The following is a 27,996-nucleotide window of genomic DNA, read 5'->3' as shown; positions in this document are numbered from 1 at the left end:
TTTTCCTTTACCCATTGTAGTGCCTCTTATTTCACTGTCTGCTGTCTGTCCTCAGCGCCAAAGGAAACTGTGATCCATAATTCCCGGTGCTGCCCAGCCTGCAGTAAAACTGCTCAGTGTGAAACGTAATATGCAAAAAGTTTTTCTCCCCCCCTTTTTTTTTTTTACCTTTTTTTTTTTTTTTTTTTATCTTTTTGGCAAGCTCTGGAAGAAGGCTTGTTTCCTGGCAGGAGAAAAAGCCAGCCTTGGCTTCAAGCAGCCACTGACAATTCCCAGCATATGGTAAGAGAGGGAGCTTCCGCCTACCCCATCAGGTAAGTGCCATCTTCCTCACTACTGCAATGATCGATGTCACGCTTGGAAAGCGCTGGCTGCTGGGAGAGGAGCCAAGCAGCCAACTGGCCAATACAAGGGAACAGGTCAGGGTGGACAAGGCCTCTGGGTGAGGAAGGCATGCTAGCATAAGTATGCAACCAGGAAATGTGATGTCTTGATATACCGTCATGTGCTTTGGGTTTCTGGCTCCAAAGCCCAGTCTGAAAGATTTACATTGCTTATGTTTGTGTTTAAGTCCCTTCATAAGGTGTGCTGGAGTTTTTTTTGCACAAGCCTTTCAGCAAATAGAGAATTGCTTGCATGCCATTCCCTCTCTCCTTTTTCTTCACTTTATTTTCTCTTGTGTCTTTTCACGTTGTTTTTATAATGAGTTATTCTTTGGCTAGAGGAAGACCTGATCCCACATTCATTCCAGTTCTGCTCATGGACTCCCCATTATTTTGGAGCAGTCTACTGCAGAGGCAAGCACTAAGGCAGATTCCTTAGGGTAGCCACAAGTTTGCCCTGTTTAGTCTGGGGAAATGGTCTCAGATCCTCCTTCCCAAACTTTTTCTTGCACAGTGCTCAGCAGCCTCACATGGGGGTTTGGATGTTTCAGAGCTGCATATTGAGGGCTGCATGTGGCTGCAGTCTGCCTGGGAGGGGGACAAGGTCCTGTGCTGTGGTCCCACCTTCCTCACGGGGCAGGGGACAGTGCCAAGAGCAGGTGCCAGCCCCCTTGGCCTTCCCACAAGACAGGCTTGCTCTGCCTCCGTAAGGTAGGTCTGCTCCCAGGCTCCCAGTGCAGATAAGCACCTTCAAGACCCCACTGAGCCATTAAGACCAGGTCCTCAGCTGTAAATCAGAACAACTCCATAACATTTTTCCCCCTCACCTGAGCCCTGACCTAAAGGGACCACATCTCGTGGAAAGAAGGTAATTCATTCTGCATGCTCACTCAATCCATAGACCCTCGGCCAAGGATGCTTATTATTGCTAACTGGGGTGCTGTTTTTTATCATAGTGGCAGGGCTAAGAATCCTAACTCATTTCACATAGAGCTCTGAATAGCCATTAGCTGGTAAAAAGTTTTGGTGTGGAGCAAACTGAGCTGTTCTCCATTTATTCTAATGAGGACTATGCACTTTGTAGCTCATTCTCCAACACAGAAATAAACTGTCAGTGACTTCTCTTCTGCCACAGATTGATCTAATACAACTGCCTCAGCGCACTTTGCTTGTGCAGACAGTTCCAGTGCACATTACTGTCATTTCTGATGCCCTAAAAGCTGCTGCCTTCTCCCTCCCATGCTCTTAAATGCCTTAAATGCTCTTAAAAACTGTGGTGACACTTTTACGGGTGATGGGGCAAGGGTCACATGCTGAATCTTTGCATGCTAAGAGATGCAAACAGCAGATTCCCATCTCTTAGAGGAAAGTGAGGTCTCATTTCCTTTGTCAATAGGTTCCTTGTTTGTGCCTCATTATTACAAATAAACAAAAAGAAAGATGCAACCTTTCTTCAATTGAATTTGAGGATTTTTGATTGCCAGGATAAAGGATAGCCCAAACAACCGTGGTGCAAGCGTCTCTGTCTGCTATGTGAAATCAAGCTACAGAGGAAATGTAATACAGGGGCTTCCTTTCTAGGATCCATTGGAAAACACTACGCTGAGCCTTGCCTATGCCAGACTATGCCTGAGTGCCAGCAGTGACCCAAAGTACTGCAGAGTGGCAGATGAGTAGGACCATGTCTATAATTTCATCCACCTTCACTATCAGGTAGGAGTGGGTGCTAGGTAAAACTGAAGAGAAAAAAACAGACAAACAAACAAATGCAACTTATTTGCAACTGCCTGCATTTGTGGTGAATTGATTTTGTGCCCCTGCACTTCAGACATATGCATATTCATCCTGCACAAGTATTTTAAAGGGTTGATCAAAACCCATAATATTATTCTTAAAGGAAATGTTTCAGTTTGGCCACTCTTCTGATCCCAAAATTCTGGGTAAAATATTTGTTTTAGAGAGGCTGCCATACATTATTAACTTTTTATTTTCTGAAATTTTAAAAGTGACTTTCAAATTTTAAGTGTAAGGTATTTCATTTTTATGCTATTTGATTGTTCTAACATTCTGTGATTCACAAGTAGAAATGTTTTATAGCATGACAAGAGGCATATACTTTCAGAAAAGTAGAAAAGCTACTATAGCGATGCTAAATAATAAATAAGCCTTTTGATTTTGAAGTAAATTAAATAAGATAAATATTTCCAGAATTACAGTTTTAATGTACTGCTAATCCTATTGGCACAACATGAAACATTTAGTATTAGACTGAAAAAACAAGGTCAGTATTTAAAACAAACAAATTCCATCCCATCATGGTTCTACACAAAATGTCCACTTAGTCTAATTAACTACAGCTCCTGAGCATCGGTGAGTGGATTTTCACATTTAACAAGTTCTGTGAAGTTCAGCAAGAATGATTATTTCTTTTGAATGGCCGTGCTTATAGAATATTGCTGCCCATCATACGGTATTCATTACTTCACGGTTTCAAACGTCTGTCATCCACACAGGGAACAGGAATGATTCCATATGACTTAGGTGACAAATCATAAAACATAAAAAATGAATAGCTAACAGCTGTTGGGACTTTTCCTGCTGAAAATGGTTTCCTTCAAGTTAATATTTCCTCATGCTCCTAATTTTCTAAAAATGGCAATCCAGATGTTCCAGCTGCAAAGTACAGGTATCTACAACACAACCAGCATCTATGGAGAGATCATGAAAGGGCTTTTCTGCTTTTCTATTCTTCCTCTTTTCTTTTTTTCCCTCTCTCTCTCTCTCTCTTTTTTTTTTTTTCCCTTTGCTTCAACAAGAGTAAAACTTGAACACAGCCAGGTGTTTTCACTTCAGAGGCTCCAATGGCAACAACAACTCCAGTGCTTGGAAGCTAACAAATTTGTTGTGTCACAATTGATAATCAACTCTAGTAAAAGAATGTCCAAATCAATTGAGCTTTAGCAAGGGCAAACTGACTGGACACAGCCAGGCTCCCAGCAAAAGTAGGCCAAGCTTGATAAATTTGCCCTTATTATAGCTATTGATGTTTAAATTTCTTCAGGGATGTTGTTACATGGGTGCCTAGTGGTGACAGAGGTACGGTGACCTCCTTCGATCCTTAATCTACACCTGTTAGTTGGCTCCCTAGTTGCTTGTGAGTATACTCAAGCTTAAAGGTTAACAAAAGAAAAACAGGCCAAGTTTACGCGACTGCAGCAACGGATCAATGCAGAGTAAATAACCTTCTCTGTCTTATTTCCCCAAGCATTATTGATCCGAGTTCTTTGTTCTTTGTCATGTTTCTGTCTTCTAATCCCAGGGGACACTAAACGATCGGCTCATATTGGACATGTTAACTGGCACATTATGACAGCTACCATTTTGTCACTCAATGTGGTGCTATATATAAAGAACCCTCCGTTCAGGGTTTCCTAAGCTGTTCTATCCAAAACGAGCCTGCTTTTTTCCTTTGGCTTCCTTTGTTCGCTCACCCTCTGCCCCTTAGGTATTTTGTCTAGAGGTCTGCAATAACACTAAACTTTTTTTTTTTTATTATTATTATTAATTGCCGCTCCTAAAATTCCCCCATCCTTAAAGATGGACAATAACCCAACAGTTAAAAATAATAGACACTTTTGCAGCATTCAGTGCTCAGCAGGAGTTTCAGGCAGCAGCAAATGCTGGTATCAATTCTGACCTGTCGGGGCTTGTTGTTTTTTATTTAGGAACAGGAGCCCTTTCCTTTCATTATCAAGGTTACATTTAAAGGATATTGCACTTTCTTAAGTGTTCTCAATGGATTTCTATGGGATATTACAGATATCACTCTAGCCATACTGAGCCCAAGCCCCGTCTTTCAGCTGTGCAGATGCTCCAAGTGCCTTAGCAGCTCTATAAACTTGCAGATTTGTGGTGGAAGTCTGTGTTCACCAGGAGTCTATTGGATTTCTAACAAAATTAATTGGATTTCTTTCCTTATGAATGCTCCCTCTACAAGCCTATCTCTGAATAAAGACTTATCAATAATAACTCCCAGAATTATAAAGATTTAAAAGAGAGAGAGAGAGAGAGAGAGAGAGAGAGAGAGAGAGAAAGAAAAGAAGTGAACTTGGAAGGCATGACAACCTACTATTGCTTATTTAGCCTTCCTCACACTTTATCTAGGGCACAGAAAAAGGCTGTTTTAAAAGAAAAAGCTTTTCCCTCCTGTGCCAAAAAACTCCCAGTGAAGAATCCAATCACTGGAGTAAGAGTTGTGTGCCTGTCACAGCGATGGAGAGTCCTTCTGTCTGAGTAGTATCATAAGCATTTAACACCACGAAATTCAAAAGGCATTTCTTAATCAACAGCGCGATATAGGTAGAAAGAGTAGAACTACATTTTAAAATCAAAGAGATTTGATAGTCAAAAAGTAAATTCCAGCCTGTTTCTTTATGTATAGGATTTCACTGTATTAGCCATCACTAATCACCAAGCAAATATACCCTGTCCAGTGGACAATAATAGCATTATTACTTTCCTGCCACAGAATCTTATCTTTCTGTAAGTCATGGCTGAGTCAATCTGTTCTTTGAACAGGTATTTTTGTTAATGCTAAGGAATCCAGGCGAAAAAGCTGCTGTATATTTCAACTGAATTTCAAGTTCCTTCACGTCTCCATAGCTGATAATTAAACCAACTGACCTGCTTCTGCATTGAAGCCTGCAGGAAATTAAGCAGATAATACTCATTAGGTAGATAGGCTTTTGGGGATAGTTTATTAAAAGAAAAAGAAAGAGCCCCCAACCAAACAAATAACACTGAACTATGAATCTCAGAGCAGTCTCATCACTTGGCTCCAGGGTTTTCTCCCTTTTTTCCACCTATGGCAGAGTTTGGAGTGGTGTTAAAAGCAACTTTTGAAAGGGGGATAAAAAAAAAACAAAACATTTGCAGTATTTGTCCCAGTTAAACTCAATCATTCAAACCTAAAACCCAATCCAAATATTTATTTTTAAAGTAGAAATTGACTATTCCAGTACTCACCTTTAAAAGATGGCAAGCTTGCACTTTTTTTTTTTTTTTTTCAATTCAAACCATGAAACTATGCAAAAACAACTGGAATATGGTGTGGTGTGTGTCCAGAGAAGCCTCTTATTTGTTTAGATTTTTTTTTCCTTTTTGATATGCTGAAAATGTATCCCTAAAAGATATTTTAATGTCTGTAAAATATTTGCAATTTTTGGATTTGCTGATAAACTGAAAAAGCCAGGGATCATCCAGATTTAACAGACAATTCATTCACTATTTGTCTTTCCTGTTGTAAGCACTTTGGGGCAAAGACCATGTATTTTAATCTCTTTAGATGGTGCCTAAAACATCACAATAAAATCTAATTATTAATAAAACTGATATGTAAAGGTGAGAGTGATGTTGTATATGGGCAGTATGTCTTATGCCACTGGAACATCTTCCTCCATATTTCCAGGCAACATTTATATTGTGGAGTGTGGCACAAAAAGGTCAAATATGTGAGGAGTGATGACATTGTTATCCTTAAAGGGTCAGCTGTCTACAAAAAGGACACATACACATTGTCTAAAAATCCAGAAGAAAATTCAGATTGGCTAAAAAAAAAAAAAAAATGTTTTCCTAAGTGATGTACACAAGTATTTCCTTTCACAAAACTCCATTTTCACTATCCAGCGGGTGTCAAACAACTTCTCTGTTTTGATTTTAGATGCTGTTAGCAGGGTTTTGATTTCCACGCGTTATGAGCCCAGTTAACTTCTGCTCCACATTAGGGAATTCTGTGAAGTGATGCCACTGATGTGCTGACATCATTACGTTAAAAATATGGCATGGTGGCACATGTGTAGTGAAAAATAATAATGCACAAAATAAAATTACATTTCTACTTTGAAAAGCCAACTATGCAAAGCTCCCAGTATGTTTGCAGTGCATATTTAAAAGAGACAGCCCAAACCCTCTGTTGTGACAGAAAAGTTATATTTCACTGTATTATTTTTATGTGGCTATAAAATACTATGCAAAAATACCTCCTAAATGATGTCTTGTTTATTTATTAATTTAGCTTTTTTAGCTGTGAGCAAGATGATGCAGTTGAATTCCCTTAGATTTGCCAGACTTTCATTTTCCTGATCCTGAATTCAGTCTCAAGACGGTAGACAGATCTCAGCTGAGGAGTCAGATCCCAGTATTTAGAAGTTTAGCTCTTTGCCCCTTTTTAGGTGTTGGATCAGCACCTACAAAACTGCTAGCTGTGGGGGTAGGCTCTTTAAAGCATACCATGAATAACATTTGAAAGCAGCCTTTTCTAAAGGTGTTTCAGTGGGAGGTTTTGTTTTGCTTTCTTTTGTTGTTTTCTCAACCTGGCCTTTGCCCCTTTACAGTGCACTCTTATGCTCCTAGTACAGAACAGCAGCCAATTCTACAGTTTCATACCATTTGTGCCTTGATAGGGCAGCGGTAATATTCTGCGAAATCTTTGGGGAATATGACTTACCAGCCTGGATTCGGTTTTATAAAAGGACAAGTCTCACTAACTGTAAAAAATCTCACAAAACTGGTTAATAGACTGGAGGCCAAGCGCTCAGCTAAGTAAAGCCTGGAAGAAAAAAAAATAAAATGTTGGTTCCTAAATCATACAAGCAGGTTCAAAATGTACCCATTGTTACTAAAAAAAAAAAAAAAATCTTGAGAAAAGCTTGGAAGATGCTTTGTTCCCTTCAGGAAGTTCTGGGTAGTTCTGCTGACCTTGAAGATGTTGATTTCAGGGTTTTCCACTGGTAAGTGGGTCATTAGGTAAATGACCAAAGAACCAGCGTCAGAAGCTCTCAGACTTGTCAGGAAAGATACTTTACTTCTTCCCATTGGAACCAACTGTGTCCAGTACCATAGAGCACACCTCTGATTTTCCTACTTGAAATAATGAGACATTGTCACAAGTCCTCATCTAGGTAAAGCTGGCATTATTCCTTTGATTTTCATAGACTTATGCTGATTTGCTTTAGCTGGACAATTGATCCAGGGTCTGAGCTTTATATACTAAGATAAACTTTTTCTGGAGTGCGTATGAATGTGTATGCACAGGCATAACTTGGCTGATTTGGTATCTCAGAGATTATGATGACATTAGTAGTATTATTTCTTCTTTCCTCTGTTTTTAAAAGAAGGAAAAAAAAAAAGAAGAAAAAAAAAAGGAACATTTCCATAAATAAAGCTTTTAGACTGTTCAGCAGATTTACCTCCTGCCCTCCCAGGCACACCCCAACCTCTTCTAATAATACAAATGTTATCACAGTCTAAAAAGTTATTCTTGTCCTTGATGTGTATTTTGCACTCTTGTCAAGGGCCAGAATGGAAACAAACCAGGGCCAGTGCATGAAACGGTCAAACTGAGCACAAAAAGTTTTATTTATTTTTTTGTAAGGTACAAAACAGGATTGTTAGAACAAACAGTCACCAGTGAACCGTATTATTCATAATTCTTCACAGTTTTCTCCTGGAAACAGACAAATGTGCATTGCCTGAACATATTTTGTTAATTCATTATTATTTTGCCATGAATAGAGCTGAATAATTTCAAAGCATTTTCCTGACAGTAATGAGTGGTGCTTTGTAGCTTCCCTTGTCTGTACATTGCTACTGTTTTGCTCATTTCATGGATGGGTAAACTGAGGCACAAACAGTGAAAAAACAGGTTGAGTGTAGGCTACAAAAATAGAGGGAGTTTTGACAATTTTGAAAGACAATCCCATATTCTAGCAAAACTCTGAAATCTTATATTAATCTGGTTCCTCATTTATCTACAGCATGGTATTTAGGAGAAGAATTACTATGTTAAATTAAAACATGGCAAAATATTTTTGTATTCTTAATGAATCTTTAAATGCAAGAAACCTCTGGACCATTTGTTTGATCTTCATATTTAAACATGATTTTAACAGTCACAGTTCACCCATGGCAGTAAGAGACATCAGTTGCAGAAATCACACTAATACGGACCAGAGCTGAATTAAACTGTGTTGATGGAGATAACCAGTTGCATATGTTTTTAGTTAGCAGGAGCCAAATCAGATAACCACCATACAGAAACATTGGGCCTGATGGATATTTGTTTCTGAGAAAAGACTGGATTGCAGCCTGAGTCGTGGTCTGTCCGTTTATAGTCAGGAATCAGGAAAATGAAATTCTGGATAAAGCAAAAAGGTGACTGGAGAGGAAGGAAGAGCAAAGTATCTGAAGGGCAAAGACATAAACATTGGTGCTGTTCTCTTTGTGTTACTAGAAAAGGACCTTCTATTGATTTCTCCAGGCATGCTTGCACTTCCTTCCTTCAGTGACTAATGATACGCCCTTTGGGTTATGATGACACTGCATTTCACAGGCCTGCAGGTCGAATACCTGATGTATTCCCTGCCCAGCTCCTACTTTAAGTCATTGTCCGACTCCATGCCAGGCTCTTCTCAATGTGAGGCAAATAAGAAAGGGAGATAATTTACGTCGTTCATCCCAGGACAGAGAATAAAATGCAATTCTTCCAGCAGGTTCAAACATAGCTGGATCTTGTCTGAGGCTTTGTTTCCAGTCAGCGGCATTGCATCCAGTCTGGTGTCTTTAATGTTTTTCTCACAACACTTTCCAGAACTCTGTTTCCTTCTGCAGGAGCCCCAAAGTGCATATGTGTTAGGCACACATTTCTTCGCCCACCTCTGCGTTGGAACACAGATTTGTTTTAACTTTGATTAACAATCCTCCACAAAAATTTAAAGAAAGAAGTGACTGATTCTTCTCTCACTTTCAGTAAATTAGGAATAATTCCCCTCTCCCTCCCACCCCTAGGCCACAGAGTTAACACAAATAATGTAAAACTGGCGAAGGTGACAGAAGAGTTAGGCTAAAAATGAAGAAGCCTACTGCCTTCAACACAGAGAATATGGGGCGCAAATTATAACTCAGCCTATTTAATTGCCAGGCAAAATGTGGGACAAGAACTCTTGGGGGCTCCCAGTCATCAGTGATTTGAAGCATTCGTTATCAGTAGCCTGTAATAGCTGCTCTGGCCAACCTCCCTCTCATGTTCAAGAAGTAAAAGCAGCAGGAGATTTTTGAAAGCGTGAAGAAGTAAGCATCCGACTTTCACTCACTTTCAACATAAGTTTGTCCTATCACAACCCTGTGTGCCTTTGAACATATCAACCTATATTCCACCAGCAAACTAGCTTTTGCATAATGAACTCTCTGAGCTCCCACAGTAATCACCTGAAAGACCAGTAACACCATCAGCGAGAAATTCAAAATAATGTAACATAACTTTAAACTACTCATCTGAACAAAAGAGTTTTTTTCTTAATATCCAAAACTGCTTCTACTGCTTAGGGAGAAAGATATTTTTGTGAAGCTGGAGATCCCATCATTTAATGTGCAAAATCTATGGTGTCTATCAGGGTGGCTAAATGGCTCATGTTTGCAACAAAATATAGCTGTGAGGCTTTTCTGGAGCTTCTCATAATGTAAATGAGAATTACTGGTCCAGAGACTTACAGCACTGATGTAAAATTTCCTGTCTCTCAGAAGACCACTGTGACTTAAGAAAACCTTAGAGGGCATAGAAATACATTCCTAAAAGCCTAAAACAACATGGATACTGAGAAGCATCCAGACTCCTTTCCACAATTTCCTATTCTTACAGAATACTGAAAACAGTTTAAATAAATGCAGACACATTGCCCCGTCTCACCTTCTTTTGGTGCTAAATCTCCCCACAGAGGAGTTAGCTATTTCTTAGCTGTACTCTAGAGAGCTGCTCTTAGTTCAATGGCAGGATACAAACATTTCTTTCTTGGGCTGCATTGTATTTATGCTGCAATTTTGCCAAGTGTTGATAGGAGAGTCTGATATGTAAAGCTAGAACATGTTTAATCATTGCTTCAGTCACTGGTGAAGGCAGTACATGTGCCCTCTCCTTTTCCCTTTCCCCCATCTCCCCTAAACACATGGACCAATGCAAAGTTTGGGTGCAAAAGGTGGCAAAGCAAGTCCCACTCACTAGCCACAGCAGTGCTAAGAAATACCAGTTTGGCTGGCTGCCACAAAATTCCATCTCAGAGCAGATGGATTGGCATGGTTGGGGAAGGGAAGAGAGCTGGGGAACTTCCCAGGCTCTAGTGTGGACACTGTCCTGGAGATTACAGTCTTCCAGAGCAGGGCACCAGGAGTGAGGTTGAAAGTCTCCAGAGACAAGAAAATTTATAAATGGAAAAGAGAATTTTATATATATAATATATATGTATATATAAGGCATGTATGTGCTGTACTGGTGTGCAATATGAGTCTTATTCAAATGCCATATTGTCCCATTTTGCAATAGCAGGTGAAGCAGCTTTCTGCAACAACCAGGATGTCAAAGCAGGTTCTGAGGGTTCCTTAAGACTTCTCTGCTTTGAAGCTCAATTTCTAGCTTTGTTTCCTGCAACAGTAGGAAAAAGTGATTATTTGTTTTATGTGTCCATCTCTGCATGTGCCTCTGTGCAACAGCTTCCAAACTAGCCAAATTCAACTAAATTTGGCACAAGGGAGAATTTCTTGAAATTTCATGAGTTGGTTGCCAGGCTGAGTCAGAGGCTTATTTACCCTAGTAATATGTGATCCCATCAAAATACCCTGCCAGAGGCCAATAAAATGAAGAGACATAAATCTGAAGGCAATTTCTTAATTCTCTTGTTCCTGGAGCTGTTTCTTTCTCAGTTTCATTCATTTTCCTTCTGCTGCCACCATTGGGAGGTGGTGGATGGATGCTTTAAAAGTGGTACTCCAGTGCAGAAATACATCGCGCCAGCTGATAGAGAAATACATTCACACACAGGGAAATCCTGAGCCGACTGTTGGTTTTAGAAATATTATTCAAGAGCCAAAATTATGTGATCCTTCTTGGAACAAAAAGACCATGAAAATCAGCAAGAATTTTCCTCCTTTGAGGATCTGGAAATCTGTGCCATCTCTTAATATCCAACAGACTTCTCAAGTATCTGGTGTGATTTTTTTAAGTGAAACATATGATAGAAATGGAAAGCTTAATCAAGTTTCCTCAGATTACTAATTATTCACTCTTTGTTGCTTTTTTTTTTTTTTCTTTTCTTCTGTGCTTTGCCTGACAATTGAATGTGGCAGAGACATAAACCTGGGAGGTTTGCATTGCTTTCAACTACCTCTGAAAACACCTTTTTCTATATGCACATGGTTTAAGATAAGAAAGAAAGTCAGACATATAATAAGAATGCCAAATGTCTGGACAGAAGATCTGACTTTTTCAAAGGAGTATGTTTACTCATATGTTTATTGAGACTGAAGAATTACTAGGGATTTTAATTGTAAAGTTTTGGCTCCTATTGCCACACTACACAGACTAGGATCAGCAGCTATTTCATCTATTAGTAATTTTATTTCTTTACCAAGTGCCTGATCATGAGAAACAATAACTGTCAGCAGTGTAAACTCCCAAAGGACTTTGAAGATTTACTCTGATTAACTACAGATCCTTCTAATATCTCTCAGGATCAGTCTCTACCTGTCCCAGTCTGAGGTGTAATGTTGCTATAGACTGTAACTGTTTACAGAAGTGGGAGCCTTCAATAGATCAGTGTATGAAATCATTCCTATTCCTCCACAGTAGTTTGTAAAGTTTCCAAAGAGCTTTCCAGGCTTTCTGGATGAAAGCCACTATATAAATGCAAGATGCCATTATTATTTATTGTTTCAGTTTGACAGAAAGATGGAGGGTTTCATTTTGACTTTATATTTCCATCTCCTCTCCACTTTGCCTTTGTTTCATAACTTTCTGACATGCAGAATTTTCCTTTGTATTCCTTCCAAGCTGTTAAGACAGAGAGGTTGGAAACGCTGCAGCCACAAATAAGTGTTATATTATAGCAATTTTTAATTATTATTTGTGTTCTCATTGCAGAGGAGATCAGACTAAAGGCCCCAAGTTCCAGCTTCCTGCGTCTGAAAGAAGCTAGGTCAGGATTTTGCAAACAGGACCAAGAAATCAATTTTGTGACCCATTGACAAGGACCTTACAGACGGGGAAGTTTCTTTCACAGCCTTTCATTCCTGCTCACCTTAGCCCTTGGACGTATTGATGGGAATCCCAAATAGAAGGAATTTACCTGCTGCTAATTTGGGTACCACAGGGCTTAGCCTGTGGTACATATATCTGAAAGGTGAGATAGCCTGACCATTATTTTTTGTTACCTGTTTACCTAAGAACTGTTTCTTTTAATTCATCCCGTGGTGGTGAACCCTATTGAATAATTATGTTATACATTATTATTTCTCTTTGAATATTTAATTTAATATGTTGTGGTAGGGTAAATGTTAGTTGCTTCTACTTTGAGCCATCTGCAATTTTGGTTACCACTGGAAAAAGAAATGTTCGGTATGGTTATGCTGCTTGAGCCAGCTGAAGAGGAGTTTCAATTTGCTGTCATTTTAAAGGACCTTTAGAAGAGCAGAGAATGAGGCTCAGCTCTCATCCCATTACCAGGTTTATTTAATCTAAAATGCCTCTGAGAGAGAGACTCCCTTATCTCCAAGTTGGGCAAACACAACACTGCACATTGATGCAAGATCTGTAGTGAACAATGTAGAAAAAATGGTGGTGTGTGGAATCCTAAGTACGTGAATCTAGCAGGTAAAACAGAACTGAAAATAATGGTTGGGGTCTAAGGCTGAGTCACAGTTACTGAAGGAGCACAGAAATGAGAACAGCAGAGAATTAGTGCGATGGGTACCATAACTGCATTAATGTCACTAATATCATTCACAAAGCAAAAACTAAATTAAAGGAGTATGCTGTCTAGCATATTATGGTGCCATGTAACCTCCCAAATGCTGAAATAATGAGGTAGATTTTTATTTTTATTTTTATTTTTATTTGGTTTTAATCATGATTGCTCCAGTGTCAAATGAGATTGTAATGAGAAGTGGAGTTGTTACAGAAAGTTCACTGTTTTGGAACTTCTGTGAGATGGTGTCAAATAACAAGTTTTGCTCCCCATGTTTTTCCCACTTTTGCAGCTGCCTCTTCATTTCCTGGTTTGGAGACTGACTCAGAAATGAAGACATTAAGCATTAAAATTAGCTGAAAAATAAAGGGTGGAGATGTGAAAAATGTCAGGGACTTTACATTCTATTTTTCATGAGCTTTCAAACTTTTTCAACATTTCTTAATAGTCTTGTTTAATACTTGTTGTTCCAGCTACTTTTAGAAGACATTTTGGAAGACACGAAGCCTGTATACTTCAGACAAGAAGCCTAATAACTTGGGGCACAGACCAACTGAAAATCAATTCCACATGTTTGAGGCTTCTGTACTCTAGCTGATAAGGTAGAACCTGGTGTTTCAAAAAAATTTTTGTAATAACCATTGACAACAATACAGAGACTGTGATTATGTAAATGATGGACTAAACTTGTATGAGCATAACTGTAGCAATGAAATACTTTACACTAATTTTTGAAGATATTTATATGTTGGTGCTTGCACAAGGTGTGGGCTATAAGGCCACTATCCCTTCAAGACTAGACTGAGATGTTTTCAGTTGATGACCATTCACTGTTATTATTATACTTGTAAATCACAGCCTGTCTTCATCCCTACAGATCAAAAAGAGAGTAATTTCTGTTTTATAGGGGATTACTTGTACTACTTGTCTCCTAGATCTACTCTATGATCTATGGAGTGCATTTCTGTCTGGAATTATTTTTTTCTGTTTGGGAATTATATTTTTCCTATGAGCCATGCAGGGGCTCCTGAGATCTTGCAAAGACCGGTGAAAGGTCTAACTCTTGCTCACTTTGGGGTACTTAAATGAAGCACCTGAGCCTGGAGTCCTGGCTGTATGACAGAGGGACAATACCAGGTGGGAACCAGTTCTGAATTTCATCATGAGAATTTCATTCATTTTCTGGATGTGTTCATCTTTCTCCCTTAGCTCAGAGGACCCAGGCCTAGCGGATTCCCGTGCACTTCAGCCTACAGCCTCGGGTTAGATCAAATAAGTCCATACCTATGATCAGCAGAGTTCCAAAAAGAAAAAAAAAAAAAAAAGAAAAAAACAAACCAAACCAACCAAACAAACAAACCAAAAAAAAAAAATGCACCATCACCACCACCATCAAAGAGAAAAACAAAAACAAAACAAAAACAAAACCATATAATAATATCTCAGTAAAACAGCCAAGAAGTAAAGGAGAAAAAAAGGGACATCTGTCTCAGTATTTCTCAGAGGAGAAGTGCAGCTCACTGGGTATTTTCATCCTCCGACTGCTCCCTCTGCTGCCTGCGAGGCAGCTGGAGGGGAGCCGACAAAGCCGCGCGGCCCTGCATGGCTGCCCAGGTGGGCTCTGCATCCCTCTTCCTCACCCTGCTCTCAGCATTAGAGATGCCGACAGTTACTAGATAAAGTTAAAGACTCATGTAGTGATCTTCACACTAATTGGACTGTAATGTATAGCCTCGGTCAAGCAAATCTCTCCCAGCACTCCTCTCCACAGACGGCAATCAAGCCATTTACAGAAGATGCATCGGCTGCTGGGACCCTGGAGTAACCTTAAACTGCACTGGCCTTTTAGCAGAAAACACAATTAATTTTGATACTGAAGGGCAATTAGGACTGGGGTTAAAATAAAAAATCTTCTGAACAGAGAATGTCAAAGACTGGTAAGGAAACTATTTCCCTTGTACACAGTGCATTGAAGGCCTGTAAGCACAGCAACTGTCAGCTCACGTTAATTCAGATCACTTTGTAACCCCCCCCCCCCCCCATTTCGATGGAAGATATGTAAATTTAGATTAATAAGCACTTTGCTCAAACCCCACTAAGACTGATAGGTATTTTAGTTAAGTCTTTGCTGCTGGAATGAACACAACTTCTCATACTTTGCTGGGGAAACCTGTTTTACATCCCAGAATTTAGTGAAACAACCAAATGCATTTATTTTGTTCTGTTTCATTTCCAAAAGAAAATGGTCTCCCAGCTGACACTCTGCAGATCACAGCTTAGAGCAAATCATGTCAGCAACTCTATAAACTTCTCTTTAGAAGCACAGAAGATGTTCACAGTAATACATATCTACATGCACCCACATGTCCTGACATATGTGCAAGGCAGCCAAAATTTTGACCTCACCTGCGCAAACTGCTTAGGTCTCTGTCACTCTCCATAACTCAAGCAAATGCATCAGGCTTGTTGGTTGTGGTTTTTTTTTTTTTTCATTTTTTTCCTCCCACAGCAATCACTTAACACTCAGTGAAGCCAGTGAGTGTCATTGGCACAACTTAAGTACGGTTGCTTATCTCTAAGGACAGTGATATTCACAGTGGAAATTTTCAATACCCATTTTGTTTAAGAACTAGAGATAAAAGACGAATGCTCAGGAATCATATGTGAAATCCTGATCCAGCAACATTCAGATTAGGCAAAGATCTTTAGGCAAAGATTTCAGAAGCATCAGCCAATAATTGTTACTGAAGATATTTCTGGGGACAAATATTGAGTGAAGCTAGGCATTTTCTCAAACTGTACATGAGTATTTGTCACTGACAGCCCAAGAAAAAGTGGACAGCTTCAATATAAATAATCTCAATAAAGCCACGCTTCTGGCTAGTGTATGAGAAAGCAATGAGGGACATTTTAGGGTGTTCCCAAGGGATAGGATGTTTGTGAATCTTTTCCTCAAAACACCCCCGGAACATGCAGACCTTCACAGTGCACACTAAGGAGTTTTACCCCCCAGATGGTACCCGTGCAACAAGGCCAGCACAACTCTTGCAACAATTCTGCCACGGTCAGTGACTTACAAATTCTGCTCTTAAAATTGCTGATCTTTGGTCCTCTTTGAATGCAGGCCTAAGCCTACTGGTATGGGAAAATGAGATCTAGCTGGACTTCCGAGGAGGGAAATGTGTAGAGGAAAGTCCATGACACCAGAGAGGAAACTGTAAAGATGCTGCAGTCTTTCCTACAGATGAATTCATAGAAAACTGGGGCCAGGTGAGGTACTGTCCTCCTCCTTACACTGCCAGTGACATTGCTACAGGCACTGTCATCAGATGAGACAATTTCAGTTAAAATGAGAGAGAAAAGATGTTAGCTAGGGGCTTGACTTTGAAAATCTCTTTCTGCTTTGGTCCAGGGCTGCTCATACCTGTTAGCTTCCCAGGCTTGGTAGAGGACCTCCATTTCTCCCTGACCTACACAGAACAAGCAGATGTCTGAGGCAAGGGCCACCATGATAGTCTTGGTGGGGTTTATTACATTTTGGTTCAGTTCCTGTTGCCATCAGTGGGTAACTTCCAGAGACTGTTTACACATGAATTACCTTTTTAAGAGTTTGTCAGAGAGCCCAAAGTTCATGTCAAGTTTGTTTGTTTGTTTGTTTGTTTGTTTGTTTGTTTGTTTGGAGCAGTTTGAACAAATCTCAGTCTTTAATATCAAGGGAATATTTCCAGGTATGCAGGCACATAGTTGGTAGAAAGAGATGGGGGAGGGTGAGAGGAGCCTTTACATAGCTAGAAAAAAATCAAGATGCTATTTCCCTCGATGCTATTGAAAAGACTCATTTTTCTTTGTCTTTCCAGGTTCTCTTTTCCATTTACAGGGCTCTCCAATCTGCAGTGAACTGTTTTATCGTCTGAGACTCGGGCTGCCGTCCCACAAGCCGTACTTGGGAAACCACTAACTGATGTTAGATTTACACAGTGGGTAGTTTTTATATATGTTTTTCTTAAAAGTAGCATCCTAGGGGAATCTCTCCGTGGCAAAAACTGCACAAGAAGCACTAGCAGCCAATAGAGCATTTGAGGAGTTCACAGGGTTAAAACTATTGTTTTCAGGGATTGATTCAATCTCTGCTTTGTCAACCTGTTTAAGTTCCAGGGCCCCATTCTGACCAGCTACAATGAAGGGTGAAGAGCCCAGAGTAAACTCATTTGGGCCTTTTAAGTACAACATGATTCATATTTGTGTGCAGCCTCTGTCATGGGTTGTGCGCAGCCCACTGCCAGAAACCATGTCACCCTCTCAATCTTGTGCCAGAGGGGGCAGGTGGACAAGATAACTTAATAGCTCTTATTCATTTGGAATTTCTGTGGTTATGGGGTAGGTCACCTTGTTCAGTGAGAGAGGGAAAGCATGTAAATCTTCAGCCCAAACTCAAGCTCCAGTGTAAGCAACTTTCAGAGAAGCTGAATTTATATTTCTTCTGTTGTTATCTTGTAATTTCTTGGGGCATCCCTTTACAGAAGAGTGATGCAAGGGCCCCAACAGTAATGAAAATAAAAATAATCCACTGTGTTCACATGCATGGCATGAAAGTGAAAACTCCCACCAGTGACTTGAGTGAGGGACATGAGCAGATTTGGCCTCTGGAAAGCATATGGCTCTATGCTGGAACCAGGCTTAACATAGGTTCCCACATTCGCACACACTAGGGTGGGAATGCAGAGCACATCCCAATTCCCCACATGTGTGGGTCTGACCCAAGCCTGCTGTGCCAACCTGCAACAAATCATGCAATCACGCCGCTGGGTCAGTGCAGTTTGCAGTAAAGTCTGAAAACTTGCAAGGATAAGATCTTCCTGGGTGTATTATCACTTCCTTTTCTAGAGAAACATGGAGTTAGAAATATGAGACTGGATGAGAGTAACCAAATATCTGCATTTGAAAATGGCCAGCATCAAGCCCTATAAAGACATCAACAACCAGATGAATCTAATGGCTTGCAGTACCTCTTCCTGACATTCAAAATTTAGAAGTGAAGCATGTGAGTTTGTAAAGAGAACAAAATATTATTTTAATTGATGGTGATGCCTAGTCATTCTTGTTGCCTATACCAACATCATCATGTAGTTACAAGGAAAAAGGGAGAAACAAGTACAAAACACCCCCATATTTTGGAGAATCAATTTTCCTTGAATAAATGACAGTGCTAAAGGAAAAAAAAAAAAAGTTGCAAAGTGGTCATTTTTCTTATGTACAAAAATCACCATGTATTTCTGTACTGAAAAATTTCAGAACTATCAGTTTTGCACTGGCTCCATTAATAAACAATACTTCTGTCACACTTTTCATCTAGAGAAGGAAAATCACCTAAAAACTCTATTTAATTAACCTTTACAGCCCCCTTGTGAGCTTGGCATTATTATCTCCATTTCACAAATGGGCACGTTGAAACACAAAGAGCTTAAGTGACTTCCCTACAAGTGAAACTACATAGCAGGTCAATCACAGCGCTCGGAATAGTTCCTCAGTCTCTGGGGTCCTGGTCCCCTGTTTAAAGTGCTACAAACTTTCCTTTCTTAAAATGGGTGAAGACTCAGATTATATTTTTTATTTTGTTGTACCTAAGATGGGGTAAAATTCTGAAAAGCATCTACAAATGCTGTGCAATTTAAGTATCTGAAAGAGCGTCTAAGAAGGAGAAGCAAGCTCTCTCATTTTGTTTAAGAGCTGTACACAAATGTCTCTGGTGGAAAATAAGGAGTCTTTAAGAATGATGTGTGACTTCTAGTGATGGAGCCTGGGTTAGTGAGGGTATTTATTTTTCCCTTCATTAAGAAACAACTTATCATTCCAGTAAAGGAGCTGTTAATGAGTTTGTTCACACTCGCTGAGAAATGACTGCAGGATACTCCTCAGAGGACTTACTCTGAATGCATACATAAACCAGCCAGAGCTCGAGGTACAACCAACAACCTGCAGAAAGGAAGTGCTTTGGGGTTTTTGCCTTTCCGTTTGTTTGCTTTTTTCTTTGGTTTTGCTCCCCCTCCAGTTCAGGATTAATTCAACAGATCTGAGAGGAAACAGGCAGATTTGGAGCACATAGGTTGGGATGTGCATTCCTGAGCCACTATTGGACTTGTGCAAGGAGCGTGAAACTGTGGGTCAGGTAGCTGTTGGACACTGGGGGAGGAGGACACTGTCTCCAACCCACCCGTGAAGCCAAGGTCTACCCTTGCTGATCCCCAAACCATCAGTTGTACATTTCCCGTTGCACTGTCTGTGGTGGTTCCTGGTCCTTTGCATGGGATGGCTGCCCTCAGCAACTCCAGGCCGAAGTGTCCCATCTCTGCCCACCAGAAGGCCACTCAGAACATGTCCTAAGAGCACACATGGGGATACATATATTTATCCTCTAATAGAGGAGGAGGGTGGCAAAGATATTCTCTTCTGCATGTGCTTTCAGTGTGGCCTCAGGCTACTGGCTGGGAGCCAGTGCAGTCCTGTACTGGGCAAAGTTTGGGATTCCCCAGTGCTGGAAAACATTCTCCTGGCACTCTTTCAGACACTTACCCTTTTGACGTTACAATTTTTGAATGTGGGTTAGCACATAATTAGACTGTGCAATGCTAAAAGAGAATTACCAAGGAAGCGAGGCAGCTTGCCTGCCCTTTGGGTGCCTCAGAGATGATCCTAGGATCCCTCCGCATGTCTTCACTTTGTTTCTAACAGAACTGGGTATCGGTGTCTGTGCTATATATATATATATGTGTGGGTATATATATAATCTCTCTTCACCGTCCACCTATTGTCCTTCTGTTCTATTTGTCAGCTGTTTTGAGAAGTATTTCCGATTCAGCAGCATGAGTAATTGCTGAGGGTTTTTGTTTGTTTGACAAAATATGGATAACAAATGGCAACATGTGCTCTTCAGACTCCACTTCTACCCCAAGAAGACCCACCCTGACCTCCATAATGAAATCAGTAACTTCACTCCTCTTCATTTCCTCATCCTGTGTCTAAAGTCAGGGGAAGTGGGTTGTGACCTTTTGCACATAATCTGACACACGGCACGCAGGGCCGGAAGGCAGAAAATCATTTCAGCAAAAGGCTGGAGCTTTGGGTTAGGTAAATTCAGGAAAGAGAGAGATAGGAAATGACAGTAATGTTACCAATAGACTAAGAGGATCCTGGCACCAGCCTGGGTGTGAAATATGAGGTTGTCTCTAACAAGGACTTAGTAAAACCCTTCAGCTCACATTGAAATGCACGACACCAAAGACTTTTATAGAAACAGCTTTGGAGGGAAGGTGGGAAGACATTTTTCCTTCAGGGAAGCTAGCCTTCAAAGAAAAGCATCTTGCTCCTTATTCAAGGATAAGATGGCCAGGTTGGCTCACCTTGATAAATGATATAACTTCAGGATGAGCTTCCTGACCCTCTTGGCCAACTAAAGGCCCTCTGATCACCTTGCTTAGCACCAGAAGCATGTATCACAGCTGTACATGCATGTAGTGCAGTTTCACTAACATGCCTCATGTTGTCTGGGTATATATTTATGTAAGAACTGTTACCTGTCACTGGAGAACCTCAGAGTTAATACATTTCTTCTTTAAACACTGTGTGATGTACAGAAATGCTCCTCTCCCTGTGTTGCAGGGATGCACAAGAAGCACACGTTCATGTCGGAAGTCTCTGGAGAAGCAGAGACCGCTGGCCAGGTCCTGCAGTCCCAGTGCCAAGCTGCCTATGGGCCCAAACAGAAGAAAGAAAAATGCTGGACCTATGACCTGGGAAACTGCAATCATAAATATCTCCTGTTTGCCTCTGAGCAAGCCCTGGCCCTCCTGGCCACTCAGACCAGCGACCTCTGTAGAAAGGGCCAGTGTCTTGCAGAGCAGAGCCAGTCTCTCCTGAAATTTTTTTCCTTTCAGTTTGAGCTGGAAATAGCACAATATCCTTTACTAACTACTTTGGCAGCTCTTTGTCTGAATCAGAAAGTTCAGACACAGAGTGAAAAAAAAAAAAAAAAAAAGGAAAAAGAGAAGACAAGATCCAAATATCTTTGTAGTTTTTTTCTTTTTCTGTAACAGTAGCCTGAATTGTTTTGGTCAGTAAAGGGTTAAAGTGCTCATTTGCACTGAAGTAGGTGGCTACACTATTAGAGGCAATGACAGTATTGTTATTAGCACAAATGAAAACAGGATCTAGCTCTTCATCACCCATCTACCCTCCCGATAATCCCACCAATCTTGAGGGAATATAGGTTTCCTTTGACTATTACATGTTTTTCTACATTGTCCTTGGACCCCATCTGCGTCCTCTACCTGAATTAAAATGAACCCTCCTTTCTTTATCCTCCCTCTGACTTCATTCCCACTGACCCTCTATTCAGCTGATCTCATTTAAGACTGAGTGTATTTTATTTCTTTTATGACTTTGTCTTCTGCAAGAAACTCCCAGTCTTTCCAACATCGAGCCACGTGTGCCATTCTGTCTGCATCAAAAATCAGATCATTCCTTCAAAATAAGAACTGGCACCGGGTCAAAGTCCTGAAGATGAAAGGAAGGGTTAAGTTTACTTTCAATATTGGAGGAGGGTTCGGAAATAAATGTCGAGGTTAAAAAGTCCAGATGGTAATTCAACTGTATCCCTGCTATAAACATGATTTGATTTATGGGAACCACTAATGGTATCTCAGTTTAGATCTGGATGGCTTTGCTTTCTCTCATCTGTAGCTTTAAATTCATCAGATTTTTTTTTTCACTCCCACCGTGAATCTTTCACTACAAAGAGATACTCCTATCAAGAATTTGGGAGTTCTTTAAAACCCAGCAATTGATAAATGTTAACAATCCTAATCCATGCAAATTACTGTCTGATGCCTTTATTTATAATACCAAGCGGATATGCTTATTCAAAGCAGTCAAAAAAGCTTTGACAAGTTCAGTCTTACAGAACTGTATCTCCTATTGCTGTTTTCCCTCTCCTGTCCTTTGGGGATCAAACTGAATCAGTTTTCAGTTTTTTTCTGACGTTGCGATTATTAGGTTTCTCAGTTTTGTCAGAAAAATCCATCAGAAATGTTTATCTCATGGGGCAAATAGCAATGGAACAGCATGTTTATCACTTCGAGGGCCATAATCTACAGGCAGCAATGGCCCCAATCCGGTTTGTTTTAAAACACAGAGGCTGAAAAAGAAAAATGCCCATGTCTGAACTGTGTGATGGAGATGTGCAGAACTGCATTAGCCCTGACATCAATTTCTTTATGTCTCTATATTTCGGTTGTCAGTCATTACATATATATTGCCTGAAGTCCTTACAGTTTGCTCCTTCCATCCTCCAGAAAACAAAACAGTTGCCCTCAAACGTTTATACCTGAAGAATGGTAGTTTTTCGTGGAGGGCTTTGCAGAACTCTGTGCTCCTGAAGTAGTAACACTAAATTGCAGTCTACCTTGGGATGTAAAAGTCAGTTTTAGGAAATGGTGAGAGGAGTACTCTTGAAATGGTCGTCATAGATGGTCTCTGTATGACCACGTTTATGTATGTCTGGCTAACAAGTCTTTGTTTGAGAGACCTGTGCTATAGATAAATGCCCATTTTTAAGGCTATCCAAACAAACAGAATAATAAGTAGATCAGTGTTTACAAGATACATTTTTTCCTTCGTGCATGCCATGGAGAAATTACGCAGAGTGCAGCACAGTGAAAAATGAAGAGTGTCTTAGGAATACCCCAGCCTCATTTGCTGGGTCAATGCATAATGAAAGAGTAACCAGGTATCCAGGATCTGAGCTTTACAAGGATTTATAGATGCATTGATTGGCTTTGAATCGCTTGTGTCTCCAAAGACCTGCCACATACTTCCATCAAACCATTTCTAAACTCCTCAGGCTGAAAGAATATGGGAGTAAAAGAAAGCAAATGAACCACAGGTGACAGACAGCAACTAATGTCCTTATAGTGTCATACAGAGATACCATAGCAATAAGGTCATTGCAAGGAATGGAATGGAATGGAATGGAATGGAATGGAATGGAATGGATCAGGAACAGACATTTCATCCAAGTCATTCTTACAGAAATCTCTCCTTAAGAGATCAGAGAGAAACCAATACATAAACTGGAATCTTCAGACAATCCAGGCATGCTGCTTTTCAGGACGTATAGTCAAATTTGTATGGTGGGTCTGTGTAAAAACCTGCTCATCTCCAGCTGTAGCACTGATTTTCTGTGTGGTATTGAGTAAATCATCCAGTTTCATTATAGAGTTGGTCTGCACACAACCTCCCGCCAAAATAATAAAAGGTGAGAAGTCAAAATCAATTTCATTAAGCTGGTACAAGTCAATATTTGGATGCTCTATACTGGGAATGGAAGTGGCTCAAAGCCAGCACCTGAAGTGTAGTTTTAAATGGACAAAATAAAAGTCATCAAAATAAGAAAATTGATTTTGGGAAGTTAAATCAATGTGTGCGCCTAGTATAATTTACACACCTGGCTAAAATGCTGTAAGATATATGCTTACAATCACTAAGTATTGCTATTATTACATGAACGTTGCAAAAAACACTGACTTTTGACTGAAGGTAAGTGCTGAGGTGTCTGGTCTGAGATTAGCTAACAGGAGGGCCTTGTATGGACTCAAACATGTTCCAGTTTCATTTATTTCGTGCACAGCTCCATGTAGCTCTGTTCAGTTTTCTTGTTTTAGTGTAACTGTAAACTATTCCTCTTTGCCTTATACTGAACTAGAGTATGCCTGCTTTAACATGCCTTAGGACGTTCATTGTGCTTTTGTTCTTTAGGTCTAAACCGGTATCAAATTAACTATTTCATTTAAATCTGTACAACTCTGTGTATGATCATCAGTGGAACTGGTTCAGTGTGTACTTTCTTTAAATGAGCATTTTAAATCTCTTTGGCTGCAATCTGAAGCATTTCCAGGAGCCATTAGGATGAGCTCTCTCCATATCACCTATATTTTCCATGATACGTGCAGCATATTTGCAGAAATAAATGGGAAGATGTTTTTCCCATATGTGCGTGAACTCTGAACTCCAAGAGTTCAAGTGGGTTCAGTTGTTCTCCTCAAACTGTCATTCTAGTCCTAATTAGTACATGGTGCCGTGAGCAATTTAAATGGAATATATTAATAGAGGAGAATTCAGAGGAGGAAGAAAGGCGCCCTCCCCCATACCCCTGCCTGCAAAAAACTCTTAAATAAACAGGGGATTTCTTCAGGGTGCCTCACACCCTTCCCACCTCCCCCTTTCCCTTAACAATAAAGATTGAGGGTGGGAGACAGAGAAGGTCCGGATGCTGTCTGCCAGGGAGGGTTTCCCACAGGAGGAGATAGCTGTAGACTCCCACTGCCTCCAAGGAGTCATGGGGGATGGGGAGATGCTGAAACTGAGCCATGATGGTTCAGGGAAGTGCTGTTTTATTTAAACCCTCAAATGGCTTGACATGCCCCTGGTACTTTCACTGCCTAATTATAAATGAAAGGAAAACGGCAAGAGAATCCCCTCCTGTTGACCATCTCCCACTTAACAAGGCAGCACATGTCGCAATCTCTACCTTTTTAGCTCTGTCCTTGCTTTTATCCTTCTGCAATTTAATCCTAACTCAATTATATTATTACAGCGTGTCACTTTGAGTCACTTTCCCCCTTATTGGCATATGGCTCTTTTCAGTTTCACTGCTAATTCTTTTCCGGTGGACTTGTTTAAAACGTACTCATTTTCTGCTTAGACTCTGTGTTATTCACGCATCACGTTTCTGCAATGCCTGGCTAACTTCCTTGAGAGGAGAATGGGAGCCGGGGATCTTCACTCTCTGCATACATTTGCTAGAGTTTCCATACCGAATTGTCAAAACACAAACTAGATGGCAGGAAAGGTGAGCATCATGCCCTGTCTGTCAGAAATGTGGATAGGAGGCTGCCCTCCGCTGGGTCTGTTCCAAAGCCCTGGACCAGAGTGATGAGCAGAGCTAGTGAATACTGAAAATTATTTTCTATCAATCTCTCTCTCTCTTTTATTTATTTATTTATTTATTTATTTTCCTTTTCTCTCCCCCTCTCTCTCCCTCCCTTTTAGCTTTCAAATACGTTTACTTAGATTCTTTCTGCCATTTTTGACTTTCCTCCCTGTGTCAGCTGGAGCAGAGGCTCTTCCTAGCAAGACGGTTCTGCAGTTTCTAGTTTCCTGGGGAACATTTCAGGTATCCATCCACTCAAGTTGTCTTCAGATTTGAATATGGGCTACTTGACTGATAGCTTATTAAACACACAGATCACAGAAGCCACTACTGGGGGAATTTGCATTTAAGAAATATATATATATATTATATATATATATATATATATATGAGATACTTCATGGCCAAGAAAAGAGGACTATTTTAAAAATATATACATTTGTCACCCTCTCAGCTAGCAAGAGAAGGAGATAGTAGTGGTGATATGCACGCAATGCTGCCAAGTCCCAAACTTTGCAAGAGCTTTTCATAAAAGCTTGTTTACACTTGGAAATGTATTTCAATAGAGATTCTAGAGCATTTGACATGCATTAGTATAAAAGACCCCCTTTTCCTTCCCCCGGTATATACACTTTTTCTGGATTGCCTTTTAGCAATTGAATTTGTAGGTGAAATAAGCCAGCTAAAGGAAAGGTTTGCTGGCAAGCATCCAAATAGATGAGCCCAAAGAGGAATTTCCTGTTTTGGAAAAAAAAAAAAAAGAAGAAAAAAAAAGTCTGGCTTCCTTTTTGCAACACAGCATTTAGATACAGGTACAGAAACCCAGGCAAACTATCCATCACAAATTCTGCAAATTCTCTTTACTGTAGAGGTAAAGACCAAATTAAAAATCAGATTGTTCAGAGATGGATGCTCTCAGATAAGAAGAGCACAGCCTTCTGCTTGAAGGAGACTCATGGTTTTCCCAACATCTTTGAGGAGTTCAATAATTTCATTGCAGGAAGAGGCCACATCCCTCATTTTTCTACTTCTCTACATGTAGCTCTGGAAATAAGTGTCTTGAATTCACACGGTTAAGAACTGTTTTCATTGCCAAAATGCATATCCATTTGTGGACTTTTGAAGTTAAATAACTTGAAGACTTCAATGTTCAGATAGAGATCAGGTATTCTATACCACAAACTGAGACTGTTGTAAATTGGTAGTGGAGTATCTAGTACACATAATAAGAAAGGTATGGAATGTTGCAAATTGGGCTGTGGTACTGATGATCATACAAACAAAGCAAACATGTCAGTGGGGGCTGTTTTATTTCTCTTTTCTGAATCAAATCAAAAGTAATTATGGAAAATCTCTGTCTATGCCTACTTTCCAATTCAAGATTTCACTATAAAGATCATATGAAAACATGCTCAGGAATTCTGATAACAGGCTCTTCAGCCTCGGGTAGCCAAACTCGAAGCATATAAGGATATGATTGTTCTTTTTATCCTTTAAGTTTCTCTTTCCTCCTGTTAATACAGTTTTAACTTGCTAGCTACATTACTTAGCTCTGTAATGACTCTGTGGTTTTAGCTAGCAGTTAAGATAACATGGTGTTATTATATCAAGAAATCATGTCCACTTTGTAGCTTTTCTGGGTGTTTCTCCTCTGTTTTCAGACTTGATCTGGGATAAGAGACAGCTAATTCTCCATCCTCTTTCAGGCCATTGGGTCAGGTTGGTCCTAACCATCATATCAATTTCCCTAAATCCCTCAGTCAACTTGTCTGTCAGAGATAAGATTTAGAGTCTATTTATTCTACCTCCTCCATCTGAGCTTCATGTAGACTAGCTGTCCCTCTGTAGTAGAAAGCTGTCCATGCACCATAAAACTTCCTTAGAAGTTAGACTTACTGATTAATTACTTGAAACATGAGGGGAAAAAAAAATCTTGCTAGATTTGGGAAGGAAGAGAGAGGTGTAAATAGAATACAAGGCAACTCTTTTTTTTTTTTAATATATATAATTTAAAATAATGAATTTATTTCTTACACCAAACTATCTGTTGTATTATTCTCCTCATTTTTTGAAAAGTCCTCTTTGAAACAGACAGATCTCTCAGTGACTGCTGAGCAAATAAACAGGAAAAACAACAGTCCTGAAAAGCAATTTATGGAAAGAAAGCATGAAGAGGAGGTGAAGCCTAAAAAAAGTTACATCTGAAATGAGTTTTGAAGAAACATATGCTCTCATGCAGCAGATTTTTCAACCTCATAGGAAATATGGTGCTGAAATGAGAATAGGTTGATGAAAGGATGGATTTGTTTTCTGTGCGATTTCCTGTACATTTGCATGTGAGTATTTGCCCCCTTCCCTGTGAAAGTCTTTGACTTATTGCTTCTAGAGGGATGCATTCTGTGCACCTACATTCCCTTCCCCAGTCTGGAAGGTATTTGCATTTACATTGATGACTCTGTTTATCTTCCTGTGCCTCTGATGTTTGTGATAGGTACAATAATGACCGACCTTGCCCTAGCAAGCCTGTGGTATGGTTCATCAGAGGAAAATAGTGTGATAAAATCCTTGAATTAATGCTAAGGGTGGTTATTATTTTGCAAGATGGGTAGCCCACAAAATGCCACTTTGCTATTTCTAGTGACTGGCATTTGTTTAGCAACACAGAGCACAATTTAGAGGAGGCTTTCCAATTCCTACTGGATGGGATCAATTTGACAGAAGCATCAGTATCAGGAGATCCTCTGCTAGGAAAAGAACTATCGCTCTCCGCTGTCTTTGCCATTTACAGGAAGGATTGGTGCCAGCAATTTGACTTTCATCAGCAATAAAACAGAGAAGAAAA

The 27,996-nt window shown here is 40.0% G+C and overlaps 1 long non-coding RNA gene across 3 annotated transcripts; it reads left to right on the top strand.

Moving 5' to 3' along the window:
• The first annotated feature begins 1 nt into the window (after window position 1).
• On the top strand, window positions 2–21,347 carry LOC106036403 (uncharacterized). 3 transcript variants are annotated; one of them, XR_010834205.1, is made up of 5 exons: window positions 2–314; window positions 1,965–2,096; window positions 12,349–12,607; window positions 13,645–13,773; window positions 16,296–21,347. It is a non-coding gene; the product is annotated as an uncharacterized lncRNA (long non-coding RNA). The 3 variants fall into 3 exon arrangements; XR_010834204.1 differs by lacking the exon at window positions 1,965–2,096 and having other exon boundaries at window positions 5–314; window positions 16,296–16,441; window positions 17,029–21,347; XR_007166180.2 differs by lacking the exon at window positions 1,965–2,096 and having other exon boundaries at window positions 9–314.
• Window positions 21,348–27,996: the final 6,649 nt, after the last annotated feature.

This window comes from Anser cygnoides, chromosome 11 (assembly GCF_040182565.1).
Source record: "Anser cygnoides isolate HZ-2024a breed goose chromosome 11, Taihu_goose_T2T_genome, whole genome shotgun sequence".
NCBI classification, from domain to species: domain Eukaryota; kingdom Metazoa; phylum Chordata; class Aves; order Anseriformes; family Anatidae; genus Anser; species Anser cygnoides.
Note: the sequence above shows the minus strand (reverse complement) of the source record. Positions and strands in the feature narration are given on the sequence as shown.